Below are 14675 nucleotides of genomic sequence, written 5' to 3' on the forward strand. Positions count from 1 at the left end.
TGTCTTGATGTTGCTTATTAACATTTCATTCTTTTGGTCTGGGTCTTTCCTGTTGGAGATATTCCTCAAACGTATGGTGCTACTTAGCTTTCTTAGATTTTGTAAATATCTAGGGATTTAAATTAAGATTTTTTGTATTTATTTTAAAGTAATTTTAAGAATAGCTTTTGACACTTACATCAAGCTTTGTATTACTATTTTCAACAATTTTTTAAGTAAAATTTTAAACTGGTTTCAGTAATCTCACAAAGTAATCTGCAACTATTTTTTTCCATTATCAAGATACACTGATGGATTCATTTTTAGTTGGATTGGCATGTTTTCTACTAAATATTGTACTGGAACAATTTATTTTTGCTCCTGTATAAGTGACAATATTGTTAACTTTCTTTTGTACATGAAAGGAAACTTTCATGATTCTAAATTTTTTCTTTTCTAATCTTTGTCGCTCAAAACTCAGAAATTTGTAACACAAATTTCTTCTAAAACTTGGTCCTATAGAGGGGTGTGAAGTCAGTGTGATTCTTTTCTTTTTATACAGCTTTAGTTTCCTGTCTTGAGCTCAAATGAGTATAGTTATTAAATATTAAAAATATCCAGAATATGTCTAAAAATGGGTATTCTCCCTAATTTTTCTGATAATATGCTTTTTAAAAAACTTTTCTTGTGCAATATTTTCATTAGTTAGGTAGAGTCAAAAATTATATCTTTGAAAACCGCCTTTATTCTAGTGTATTTAGTCATTTTATAATTCAGTAAGTTTCTTCCATATTGTAGTTTCACTTAAATATTTATCTTTGTGAATTTATCTAGATGTCTCAAATTTGTCTTTCCCATCAAGAATTCAATATTTGAAAATGACAACTGTTTTTTTTCACTGTATCAATTATAGATTTTAATTTTGTACTTGCATTATTGGATTTCCTATAATATTTCCTTATCTCCAACATCTCCCTTTTAATCTTAAATGTTGCTTTTTTAAAAACATTTTTCCTTTTGACTTTCTGCTACTTTTTTAAATAAAATCTCTTAAACTTACATATTTTTTTTGTTCTATGAACTTTAAATATCAGGCAATTTTCTAATATATTCTTTTGTGCTTACCCATATTCAAGAAACATATTGTTTTCCTAAGCCTTTAGAATGAAGTTCATTTTCCCTTTTTCTGAAGGTAATATGTTAGAACCATGTTATCTATTTTCCAGTGTTATTTCTACCCTGGAAGGCAAACCTGTTTGACAATAATCAAAGTATATCATTTGCTGCTGATTCCACTCGAAATGGCTTCCTCCAATCTTCAGCTCAGAAGTGGTGTGATGTATATGTCTCCTAATCTTATACTCAGTGTTTATGACTCCCTCATCTACTGCAACTATTCTAGGTCATGTGGTATTTTCTCCTAAAATCTGGTTCGATGACATTTTAGTTTTGTGAAATATACACTGAACTACAATTCTCTCTTTGCTTTCTTCCCTCTACCTATTCACCTTTTGGGTAACTGCATCTCCCTACATAAAATGAACTTCCGCCCATTCTTGTCTCCCAAACTTACTGCCAGATGGTTCTGGTGTTTCCTGGAATGTTTGAAGAAAAAGAACTGTTAAAGGATCATTCTGAAGAAAAGAGAATTAAGGTGCTCTTTTCAGAGTGATACTTGTACATGTACTTAAGGATGACTAATTGTTTAGCTGTTAATATGGATTTACTATTTGGAAACTAGCTAAGAGACATGGGGTTAAGAAAACAATACATGCCATCTTTCACTTTAACATGTTTATTCTATTAGAGTTGCCCTGGCTAAAGAGTCTCACTGCTTGTTGTGTTTTTTGGTCTAGATCTATTAACCTTGTAATTACTTTCGAGGGGAAATCTCTCTCACTATTGGGAGCAAGTTTTCCAATATTACTAGAATTCAGTGGTGGCAAGAATTTTCACTTTGTACTTCCCCTGAGATTTTTAAGTTGTTTCAGTGGGAGACACTTCACTGGGGATTTTCATCAGCTCCCATTTAAATAAAGTTCCTCAGCAGGCCAATCTTTAAAATGATTTAACTCTCGGCCAGGCATGGTGGCTCACACCTGTAATCCCAGCACTTTGGGAGGCCAAGGCAGGCAGATCACCTGAGTTCAGGAGTTTGAGACCAACCTGGCCAACATGGTGAAACACCGTCTCTTCTAAAAATATAAAAATTAGCTGGCCATGGTGGCAGGCACCTGTAATCCCAGGTACTTGGGAGGCTGAGACAGGAGAATCGCTTGAACACAGAAAGCGGAGGTTGCAGTGAGCCGAGATTGTGCCACTGCACTCCAGCCTAGGCAACAGAGTGAGACTCCTTCTCAAAAATAAATAAATAAAAAAAAATAAAAATAAAGTGATTTAACTAACTTTCTATTGGAGCCAGCTGAATTGCCTTCCTCTCTTTTAAATTTTCTGATTAACCTCTGCCTTTTTTTTATATTAGAAAAAGTAAAAAATTCAAATAAGTATCTAGAAATTAAATTTTTTTAAAAAACCTTTGTTTGCCAATACATTATTTTGGGAAAACTTTATATTTGCACTAAGAAAAATGGTCTCTTTCATGTAGCTTACTTTTAAAATATATATTTCTTTATAATCAGAAGTTGAATATAAAAGTAAATATTTCTCAAAATAGAGAAAATTTAAACTTTGTTTACAAGTGCTTCAGTTATATTAGCTTCATTAAAGTTGATAGAGTAAATTGAATGACATGTTTCAAGGATTTATATTTTTACCACAAAAATATAGTATGGATACATTAGCACAAATATACCTAATATTTATTGCCAAACTATAACCATCCAGGTGTATTATACTGTCTTCTTAAGGAGTCAAAAAATGTAAAACTGGTTGAGAGATAAATACATATAGCTTTTGCTATTGTCTTTATTGGTGAGTCCTAATTCTTATAGTTTGGTAGATTCACGGGATCTGGAGAGGAGGAACCAATGTGATTCTGATACTACAGGCAAGCATCCAAACTATGTGGTTTAAAGCTAAGTGTTATGGCATTATCATATAACAAAGAGGAAAATCAAAGAAGCAAACTTTAGCAGTGGATACTTGTCTTTTATCAAAGCTCTAAAGCAATTGTCCTGAGCTGTTGAGAGAAAAGAAATTATGATTTCCTAGATCTTTCAACTACAGAATTAGCCCCAATTCTTCCATTCAGTAGCATGTAGTCTGGGGACAATTTGGAGAGAATATGGGATTGAATGAACACTTCAACTTTTTTTTTCCCCTTGAAAGTGCTATTTGTAGGATATGATTGCCACTATCCAGATAAAGCATAATAGTGCTAGGGATGAAGAACAGAGAGAAGTCTGTATTTCAGAGCTTTAGAGAATGAAATGGACAGAAATTGATGGCCATTTGACTGTAGTAAGTGGAGGAAGGGGATATTTTGTGTAACTCTTATTTCCACCTTGAATTAGGTAGGAAATCACTACTAGGATAGAGAATGCCAGAAGACGAACAGTATTGCGAATGTTATCTCATATGTAGTGTTGGCTAGATTGAATTTTATGTACCTAGAAAACACCTGTACTAAAGATATTTAAAAGATAATTTTAAATATTGGCCTGAATTTCAAAGGGTTGAGGAGGTCAAAGTCTAGAGATATAATCTGATCAGTTCTACCCCCAAAATATATTTTGGGTTAGTTTATTTCTCTCCCACCCCACTACCAGAATGCTTCTTTGGCCATTAATCATAATCTACATTATCCAGCTCCTATCTCTAACTCTATAAATTGTGTTTCATACAACAGTCAGAGTGATATTGTGTGAGGGGTTATGCCACTTTTCTGCTTAAAGGCTCCACATTACAATTAAATATAAAATTATATGTCGTATTCTGTCTCTAAAGACCTTGCATCATCTGGCTCCTGGGATCTCACACCATTCCTGTGCAGTTCTTGAGACTTGAAGCCCACTGGCTTTCTTTCCATTCTTCAAGCTGTCTTACTTCAGACTGTGGCATGTTTCATTTCCTGTACCTGGAAAGAACTTTTCCAGAGATTACCCCTGAACCCTCTATTCCTACTTATCAACGTTTTTCTTATCCTTTATATCTCAGTTTAAACATTACTTCTACAGAATGATCTGATCACACCACCCCTCCTCACATTCTCCACAGTATTTCACAACTCAGTACCATGTTTATTTCATTAACGACACTTAGAACAATGTGTAATTTTTTTTGTATTATACTTTAAGTTCTAGGGTACATGTGCACAATGTACAGGTTTGTTACATACATATACATGTGCCATATTGGTGTGCTGCACCCATCAACTCGTCATCTACATTAGGTATTTCTCCTAATGCTATCCCTCCCCACTCCCCCACCCCACCACAGGCCCCGGTGTGTGATGTTCCCCACCCTGTGTGCAAGTGTTCTCATTGTTCACTTCTCACATATGAGTGAGAACATGTGGTGTTTGGTTTTCTGTCCTTGCGATAGTTTGCTCAGATTGATGGTTTCTAGCTTCATCCATGTCCCTACAAAGGACGTGAACTCATCCTTTTCTATGGCTGCATAGTATTCCATGGTATATATGTGCCACATTTTCTTAATCCAGTCTATCACTGATGGACATTTGGGTTGGTTCCAAGTCTCTGCTATTGTAAATAGTGCTTCAATAAACATACGTGTGCACATGTCTTTATAGCAGCATGATTTATAATCCTTTGGGTATATGCCCAGTAATGAGATCACTGGGTCAAATGGTATTTCTAGCTCTAGATCCTTGAGGAATCGTCACACTGTCTTCCACAATGGTTGAACTAGTTTACAGTCCCACCAACAGTGTAAAAGTGTTCCTATTTCTATACATCCTCTCCAGCACCTGTTGTTTCCTGAATTTTTAATGATCGCCATTCTAACTGGGTGAGATGGTATCTCATTGTGGTTTTGATTTGCATTTCTCTGATGGCCTGTGATGATGAGCAAAAATGCATAATTTTTTAAAAAGTATTTTCTTATTTGTAGTCTAATTTGTCCAGTAGACTAAATAGTTCATGGGGGCAGGAACCACGTCTGACTTGTGCCCAGTGCATGGTTAGACTGAATGCCCATATTCCCCGGGTGCCCAGGATAGCCCTGTTTCATGCCTGCTGATCTGATGATTGTTAATAACACTGTCTTCACTCCCAAAAATGTCTTGATTTGGATGATAAATTACATGTCAATTTACCTATGGTAAACACTCAATAATTATTTATTGAATAAGTAAATAAATGGGAAACTCTGACACATAGATGTTATTAAAATATATAAAAAATAAGACAATTTGAAGTGCAGTGCAATGGTTCACTGACGATGTAAAGCATAAAGGGTTGGAAAGACTATTTATTGCAGAACTCCTGTGTATATATGTGGGTGTTTAATAAAAAATATAATTTTTTAAAACATTATTGAGACATTAAGATTTCAAGTTTTTTTTTAAAAAAGCATTTAAAGGCAGATTTAAAAAATAACTTTGCACACTGTTGATGAATATGGTGTGTTTTGATTTATTACTTCAGAATACTGCATTTAAATGTGGAGAAAAACTAGGGAATTATTTCATTTAATTGTGAAACATCTTCCCATTAGTGTTCAAAATCCCAGATTATATTTCTCTAGAGTATAAATTTGATTGAATCCTTTCATTTGTCTAGAAAATATCAAGAAACATTGAGAAAGTAATATTTCAATCTATATATGTTTATATATATGATATACAATATGAACACATCCATATGTACATATATATGTGTATAGGTATGTTTCATACCTGAAAAAGTACATATGTCTATTACACACATCTATACAGATATATATCACATATCACATATGTATGTATTTGCTCATATACATTTATATATATATATCTAGGAATGATGCTGAAAACTTTCATTTTGTTTTAAAAATAAAACAATATTGAGATCTAGATTATGTAAAATACTCAAAGAGAAATAGTTGCTTTTATTTCAATCTTAAAAAGCTAACAGTTTATGTTTAAAAGATAACTAACATTAAAAAATATGAATGCTATATGTATACTTTATTTATAGAAGAAATGAGCCTGGAGTAGAGGAGGCAGCTGGATATAAAAAAGTGCATAGGCTGGCATCAAAGAGAGCTCACTTTGAATCTGGGTTTTGCCAAGTGTGTTATCTTAGAAAAGTCATTTAACTCCCTGACCTTCAATTTTTTCACCCACTAAGTTAATAGTACCTAGTACAACATGAAATTAGGAGGATGGGAAATGATCTACATACCACCATACCATTGCTATGCAATCGTAAGAACTCTAAATATAACTTCTCTCTTTAGTGTTCAAACATGCGGTGATCAGGTCTACCTGCCAGGTTTTTAATGGATGGTCACAGACCCAAGCACTTTCCTAGAAGGATTATCATGATAAGCTTAAATCTCTGTCCTGTGAGAACTATCCGGGGGGGAAAGAAACAATTAATGGATGAGAGATAGCTTCAAAATCAATGGAGCTGACATATAGGAGGAGTCGATTTCTCTGTTGGCATGTTTAGGAGTATGAAATTACGAGAATTGAGTTTTGAGCGTTGTATAAAGAAATTAGGAATTATTACATAGCAGACAGAACTTTAATGACTGATTGGAGTCTATCTAAACTCTAAAATTTATATAATTATAAATAGTATACAATAAGGTACATAATACAAGAAACTATAATAAGGAGTAGGAAAAATAACAGCAGAATTTTACTAGGTTTCAACAATTAGGACAAATGATTGATGAATGTCCTGAAAATGGTAAGGAATTTTGAAATCAAGAATATTGGCAAGGCCCTGTGCGATGGCTCACGCCTGTAATCCCAGCACTTTGGGAGGCCGAGGCGGGCGGATCACGAGTTCAGGAGGTCAAGACCATCCTGGCTAACATGGTGAAACCCCGTCTCTACTAAAAATACAAAAAATTAGCTGGGCATCGTGGCGGTGCCTGTAGTCCCAGCTACTCTGGAGGCTGAGGCAGGAGAATGGCGTGAACCCGGGAGGCGGAGCTTGCAGTGAGCGGAGATCGTGCCACTGCACTCCAGCCTGGGCAACAGAGCAAGACTCCATCTCAAAAAAAAAAAAAAAAAAGAATATTGGCAAAGGGTTAGTATAGAGATATGAGGAATATAGAAAGAAAGAATAATTTCTTACTCAGAGACAGTAGAAGGGCAATTGAATACATTAAAAAATCTAAAGTGAACAGACAAGAAGTTAATAAACTTCATGTCTAATGGTAACAATCATTTTAGTCAAGTGGAAAGCTCATTATATAGTCAGCACTATGCTATAATTAAGTAAAAATGACAGGATTCTTCTTACATATTCATATATAATAAATATACATTTATAAACCTCACTGTAAGAATTACATATTGTTAATATCACTGAATGTTGTAAATATTGACCTTCAAAACATTTTATGTCAGAGGCACAATCACAACAAAATGAAATGGTCATTGAAGAAAACTGCAAATGGTAAAATCCAAATTAGACTGAAAAAAGGCTTCCTGATTAAAATAAGGTCTGCAAATTGTGACCTGGGAAAACTGACCTGGCTAGAAATAATGGCTACACATAAAATAATCTATATAATCAGAAAAAGTGGAAATCCAAGAGGTAGTTAAGAGGAAGATTTTATGTTTAATGGCTTGAACAATTCATTAATATTTTAGATTTTTTAAATCAAAAAATGCAAAGAATGTATGTACTCAGACTAGAAAAAATAATATATATTTAGTTTAGAAAACAAATACTAAGGCCAATGAATAAGGAGTACTTCTACTGATCGATTGCTTTAACATCTCTGTAAATACTCACACACCCATTTCACTGTGGCAAAGAGCATAGGGTCATATACCAGGACAGCGAAGTTTGCACCATGTAGTCCTATGTTTGTTAAAAATTAAATAGGCTGGGCATGGTGGCTCATACCTGTAATCCCAGCTTTTTGGGAGGCTGAAGTGGGCAGATGGATTGAGCCCAGGAATTTGAGACCTGCCTGGGCAGCATAATGAGAACCAGTTTCTACAAAAATAAAAAATAAAAGAAATGCAAAAATTAGCCAGGCATGGTGACACGTGTCTATAGTCTAGCAACTTGGGAGACTGAGGTGGGAGGATTGTGTGAGCCCAGGAGGTTGAGGCTACAGTGAATGAACATAGTGCCACTCCCTCTGGCCTAGGTGACAGAGGAAGACACTGTCTCAAAAAAAAAAAAAAAAAGAAAGAAAGAAAGAAATGATTGATGCTATTATGTGTCCTATTGAGAATCAAATATTAACATAAAGCCATAAGAATAGCTTTAATTTTGATACTCTTGTATCTGTCCAATATAAGGACAATATATATCTTCTTACATATTCATATTAATAGATATACATTTATAACAATGTAAGCTACTGGCTGATTATATAATCAAGTGTGTACAGCAGGACCCTGCCACTCAGTTCTGTGACTGTTGCTGTCTCTTTAAGAAGGCTCAAATGCCTTTGAAATAAGTAATAGCAGCAGACCAAACAGCTGGGGAATCAGCACGCAGAGGGAAAAAGAGCAAAACTGCAAAAATGAGTTTACAAATGTTACTAGAGTAACTGAGAAAAAGTTGCTGAGATGTTCAAGATTCAATGCACTCTACTAAATACAAGTCCTTTGAAAAATGTGTACAGAATTTTCAACATTATTTTGGACATATATCTTCCACCCCCCACCTTTCCTACTGTTTTCTCTGAGATGTAATATAAAGCTATTGAGCAAATATGATTCATACTCTCAAGGTTACTAGATTGGAGAAAAATGGAACACACAGTATGTTATGTTTGAATGTACTCAATATGCATGAATATTGCACCATTCAAATAGTGATTACGTACATTCAAGTTTAATAAGTAGGTAACAAAATTGATTTTGATAAATTTCTTTTGAGGGGATAAAACTCCAAGGCTGCTACATTTTACACAAAATACAAGCAAATTATTTTGTTTTCCATTTTAAACAAACAGGAGAGTTTCTAAGGCCTCAGTGGGTTACCTTTGTTCACATCAGCTTGCCATTATATTTTTAAAATTCACATTTTAATGGTGATCATATAATTAATGTAGCAACTGCCAACAATCAGATTACATTCTTGTTCTGTCATTTAAATGTTACTCATTATAAGAATAAAACCAACTTTTAAACAGCTTGTTTATTTTTCAAAACAAGATTTTTTTCGATGTCTTTCCTAGTACCTTCTGAAGAGGCAGTGATCAATACATCTTTTTTATTGATGGAAATATAAACAATGAAGTGTAGACAGAAAGCAAATTTTGTGATATGGTTGTCTTCTAAATAGTAACAGCTATTGAAAAAAACGCTCAAAGAGGAAAAAGTTTGTGATGTTAGCTCGTTATAAGAACAACATTAAGGAAAGGCGTCCTGGGTATATACACATTTTTTTTTCTGTATTTAAGATAAAAGGGCACACTTTCATTTTTTTTATAATCAGAATTGTAAAGTATAGCTGCATGATAGGCTTTAATTAAATCTGGAATTTATTCTTTGAAATTGAGGTAAATAAAACTCTGTATGCATATTACATCATATAAAACACATGTGTTCACAACCCCTTTAAAACATTTTCATCACAAGATGGAATATAGAATAGAAATAATGCATATTTATGTTTGTATATATGTGCATATGAACAGAGAGTCACAAAAGATATTAGGTGAATGTTTAAGAAATATTCTGAGTCCGTTTTTTTGTTTGTTTGTTTGTTTGTTTTTCTGAGACAGAGTCTCGCTCTGTCGCCCAGGCTGGAGTGCAGTGGCGCGATCTCGGCTCAATGCAAGCTCTGCCTCCCGGGTTCACGCCATTCTCCTGCCTCAGCCTCCCGAGTAGCTGGGACTACAGGCGCCCGCCACCATGCCCAGCTAATTTTTTTTGTATTTTTTAATAGAGATGGGGTTTCACCGTGTTAGCCAGGATGGTCTCGATCTCCTGACTTCGTGATCCGCCCATCTCGGCCTCCCAAAGTGCTGGGATTACAGGTGTGAGCCACCGTGCCCGGCCTCTTAGTCCCTTCCTATGTGAGGTGTACTGGGGTAGATTTTATCACTCTTTCATCTCAGTAGGTGCTGATAATTCAGGTTTCTCTCCCACATTATCATAACCCATATGAACACCAGGACCCCGTCTTTATTTACTTTGGAACCTAAAAGTATATTGGGACATTGTAGTTAGATGCTCGTGCAGGAAGTTCAGATGGGGCTCACCAAAATCTCAGGAGACGCACTCGAAGTTTTCTGGATGAATCATACGCGTGTAGCGGTGGAATGAGCTGAACAGATGAAGTAGCTCCTCGGTACAGGCTAAGTGGAACCCTCCCTTGAATAGTTAGGGAATGTCTGCAGATGTGAACTCTGTCTTCAGTTAGCAATTTGGCACTGGCAATTTGGCACTGACAACAAATGGGAAAGAAGAGTGGGGCAGATTCTCAATGATAACTCTGGCCCACTGAGATGCACAGCCCTTATCACCAGCCCCAGAAACCTCTATGAAGGTCCAGGTCACTCACCTCCCTTGTCAGAATCATCAATGGTTATCTGAGTATCTGTGAGGATTTTGGCTAATCTAGATCATCTTCAGTTTTCTTCCAAATCTATTGTTCTGATACATTTGTAATTTGCTACATTGTTCTGGATTCTTGAATGATTTTTTGTTTCCCCTTAAATAAGCCTGTTTTATCCAGTCTTAGGTTTGGCCTTTAGAAATATTATTTTCATTTTTAGATTCCAGAGCCTATTTTTAAAAGTAAAAACAAAGTATTAACTGTTTCTCTCAATAAATATCTTTATTCTCTATATGGTCATATGCATGCCTTTGACAAACAGAAAAAAGTCACTTACCAGGAAATAAAGATGTGTTAATATTTTATGCCTCACCTCACTACATAGGCACCATGCTTGGCACTGGAAATCTAGTGCAGAACAGGACACTGAAGGTGCCTTCCCTCACAGAGCATAACGTTTAGTAAAACACGGGACACAGTGTAGGATTTTTGGAAGGTATATTTGAAGATCCTTAAAATAGTCTCAAGAGAGGAAGTCACAAGTTCCAGCTGTGATATTATCAAGGTAGTAAGAGAGCTTAATGCCTATTTTGGAAAACTTTAGAAATCTTAATTTCAGTAAGCTTATCCCTTGGCAATCAGATGCTAAAAGAGTTATATTCTATTATAAAGAGACTCATAATGAAACACCTAAAAGTAAAACCTTGTTATTCTAAAAATACGTTGATTTAGACTTTTGCCACAGTAAGAACCCTTACTCATTGCTATTGTTTATTAAAGAATAAAGCTTTTGATGAACTTGTGAAATCTTGGGTAAAGCTAATTTCCCTTTATACTATCAGTCATTGTTCCAAGATTTAAATTTCATAAAAAGAACAGCCGTCTGCAAAAGGCTTTGCTACTTAGATTGCAGTTTTAATATTCATTTGAGCCTGGCAATTTTTGTGGAAACCATAGATGACAAATTATAATTTTGTCTTTTATGTGGAGTTTTATTGTGAAGACTCCTGAATGTTTCAAATTTAATATTAAAACAGCCTTGGTGAGTGACAATGCATGACTGTATATTGTATTAACAAAAGAAGTAACATCGGACACATGTTCTATCCATAATATGTGGCCATGGTAATTCATGGTCACAGAAGCAGAAGATAATGTTACAGATCTGCAGAACAGCTGTTAAAAATTAATTTATTGTTTATTCATTCAACAAATACTTACTGATCCTGTGTCAGGCTCTCTTATGGGCCTTATAAATCAGTGCACATCTCCCTAATTTTGGAGCACACATTATAGTATGGGACTCGAATGATATATTGAATTAAATATATTAATCAGATGGTTATAGGTTTTTTTGAAGCAAAAGAAAACAGGACAAGGGAGCCGGGCGCGGTGGCTCATGCCTGTAATCCCAGCACTTTGGGAGGCCGAGATGGGCGGATCACGAGGTCAGGAGATCGAGACCACGGTGAAACCCTGTCTCTACTAAAAATACAAAAAAATAGCCGGGCGTGGTGGCGGGCGCTTGTAGTCCCAGCTACTGGGGAGGCTGAGGCGGGAGAATGGCGTGAACCCGGGAGGCGGAGCTTGCAGTGAGCCGAGGTCGCGCCACTGCACTCCAGCCTGGGCGACAGAGAGAGACTCCGTCTCAAAAAAAAAAAAAAAGAAAACAGGACAAGGGAATAGTGGATGATGAAAGCAAATGATGCTATCAAGTAGGGTGACCAGTGAAATAATCTTAAACAATGTAGCATTTGAGGCCAGGCGCGATGGCTCACGCCTGTAATCCCAGCATTTCGAGAGGCCGAGGCGGGTGGATCACGAGGTCAGGAGATCGAGACCACAGTGAAACCCCGTCTCTACTAAAAATACAAAAAAAATTAGCCGGGCATGGTGGTGGGTGCCTGTAGTCCCAGCTACTTGGGAGGCTGAGGCAGGAGAATGGCGTGAACCCGGGAGGCGGAGCTTGCAGTGAGCCGAGATCACGCCACTGCACTCCAGCCTGGACGACAGAGCAAGACTCTGTCTTAAACAAACAAACAAACAAACAAACAAAAACAATGTAGCATTTGAGTGGAAAACTCTAGGGTTTAAGGAAAGCTGGGGAATAAATGCTCCAGGAAGAACAGCAAGTACAGAGACTCTGAGGTAGTAGCACACTTGTTTAATCAAGGAAAAGCAAGTGGGCCAGTGTGGCTGGGGAGAGTTAGCAAGAGGAAGTGAGAGTTGATTAGGTCAGAAGGGCGACTGGGAGACAAACCGTCTTGGGTCTTGACATAATGATTAGGACTTTGTTTTTATTCTAGATAACATTTGGAAGCTACTATATGCCTTGTAGCAGTAAAATAATTTCATGTTGTTTTAGAAGGATTATGCTGCTTCTTGCATGGAGAAAAAGAGACTGAAGGAAAATAGAGTAGAAAAGGGAAACCTTTTAGACCTAGCATAGCTCAAGCATCACCCTGCATAAATTTAAAAATGCAGCAAGTACTGTGCAGATACTGAAATCAGAAAGAATTTTTTAATTGACCTATTCGAATGAAGCTCATCAACTGTCAGTGACATTCAAATGAATCTGCATAATTATTCATGTAAAGCGAGCCTAAGATTTGTATTATAGCTGAAGGTCTGGAGCAAGATGCCTTAGAATCTTTCAGTGTCTCAACTCAAGAGTGTTCAACTATGGTAAAAAAGAAAAATACGTCTTGTAGTGTCTCAAGAATGTTCAACAATGGTCAAAAAAATTCAAGATGAAAGATGATTAGTTTTTTTAATTAGTAATCATTGAAGTTCTATCCATAATATTTTCTACAAAGATTTTTTTGGAGTGGTACTTAAGGTAGCTGAATTTTTTACATTATGATTATCACAACGTTGATATTGCTAGAAACTCTGTTGTGACTGTACAGTGTGATTTCTTGATGGGATAACACTCATACCTTCTTTAAAGATGTAACCAAAATGCCTCTCAAGAATATATCGCTTCAAAGAGTTTATGACATGTTTCTGGCCTTCACAGCTTGGGAAAAGAATAATAAGCAACTGGCAAGAAATATCCCATTTTTTTTTCTCATTGGAGAAATTACTTATACATTAAGCACAATGGTGAAATTTTATATTTATATGAATATGAAACATGAACTATATATAAATTGTTCATATTTATATATACACATACATAATTTCATATTTATATGAAAATATAGTTCATATATACACATATATAATTTTGTATATATACATGTATATATGTAATTTCATATATATTTTTTCGTATATATGTGTGTGTGTGTGTATATATACTTACATATGCAAATACATATAAAATCATTTACCCATGCCTTGTAGAGTACACCAGTTGTTGACACAAGCCTAATCTCCAGTCATCATTGGGAAGATATCCCTTATGTCATACATAGCCAGTGTGGCAGACAATAAGTTACTTTGATTCATTCATTTAACCAAACATACCTTTATTTAGGAAAAACAAATCAGACATTGACTATCTTTGAAGTATAGAGTTAGTTGCTAGGAATATCATATTTTCCATCCTCAGAGAGTTTAATCTTTTTAAACATCACCATGTGCCATACTCTATTTTAGATACCACCCACTAGATTATCATTCATGGGGTTAAATCCCAGCCTCGCCACAGAATTACCTGAATTGTCTATGGCTCGTCTTTTTTAAATTGGGGATAAGAAAGTCACCTACTCATATGGTACTTGTGACGATTAAGTGATTTAGACCGTGCCCCTCCAGAAATGCTGGCCCATACTGGTAAACAAGTGGCATATAACAGTGCTTTGTAGAGAACTACATCATACCTCAGCTCACTGTGTCAGAGTTTTCTCATATCTACATTAGAACATGATACTGAGGAATCAATTACTTACTGTAAAATTATAGAGAAAGTGGCAGAGAAAAACACAGTCATGAAATAATTCAAGAATATCCACTACTAGCTTTGGGATATTGTCATTATAATGTGTAACAAACGTTTTTAGGAATGTTTTAAAACTATAATATCATGCTCTAATTACATGACTTTATATGATCCAGGTATCTTTTTGGTTGCATTTATGACTT

General features: G+C 35.5%; 1 protein-coding gene across 3 annotated transcripts in view; it reads left to right on the forward strand.

The window, feature by feature from the left end:
- The window catches only part of LRP1B (LDL receptor related protein 1B), a 1910203-nt gene that overhangs the window by 1487757 nt on the left and 407771 nt on the right, over positions 1–14675 (forward strand). The window lies entirely within an intron of this gene.

The sequence above is a fragment of the Pan paniscus genome, chromosome 13 (assembly GCF_029289425.2).
Source record: "Pan paniscus chromosome 13, NHGRI_mPanPan1-v2.0_pri, whole genome shotgun sequence".
Classification (NCBI taxonomy): Eukaryota; Metazoa; Chordata; class Mammalia; order Primates; family Hominidae; genus Pan; species Pan paniscus.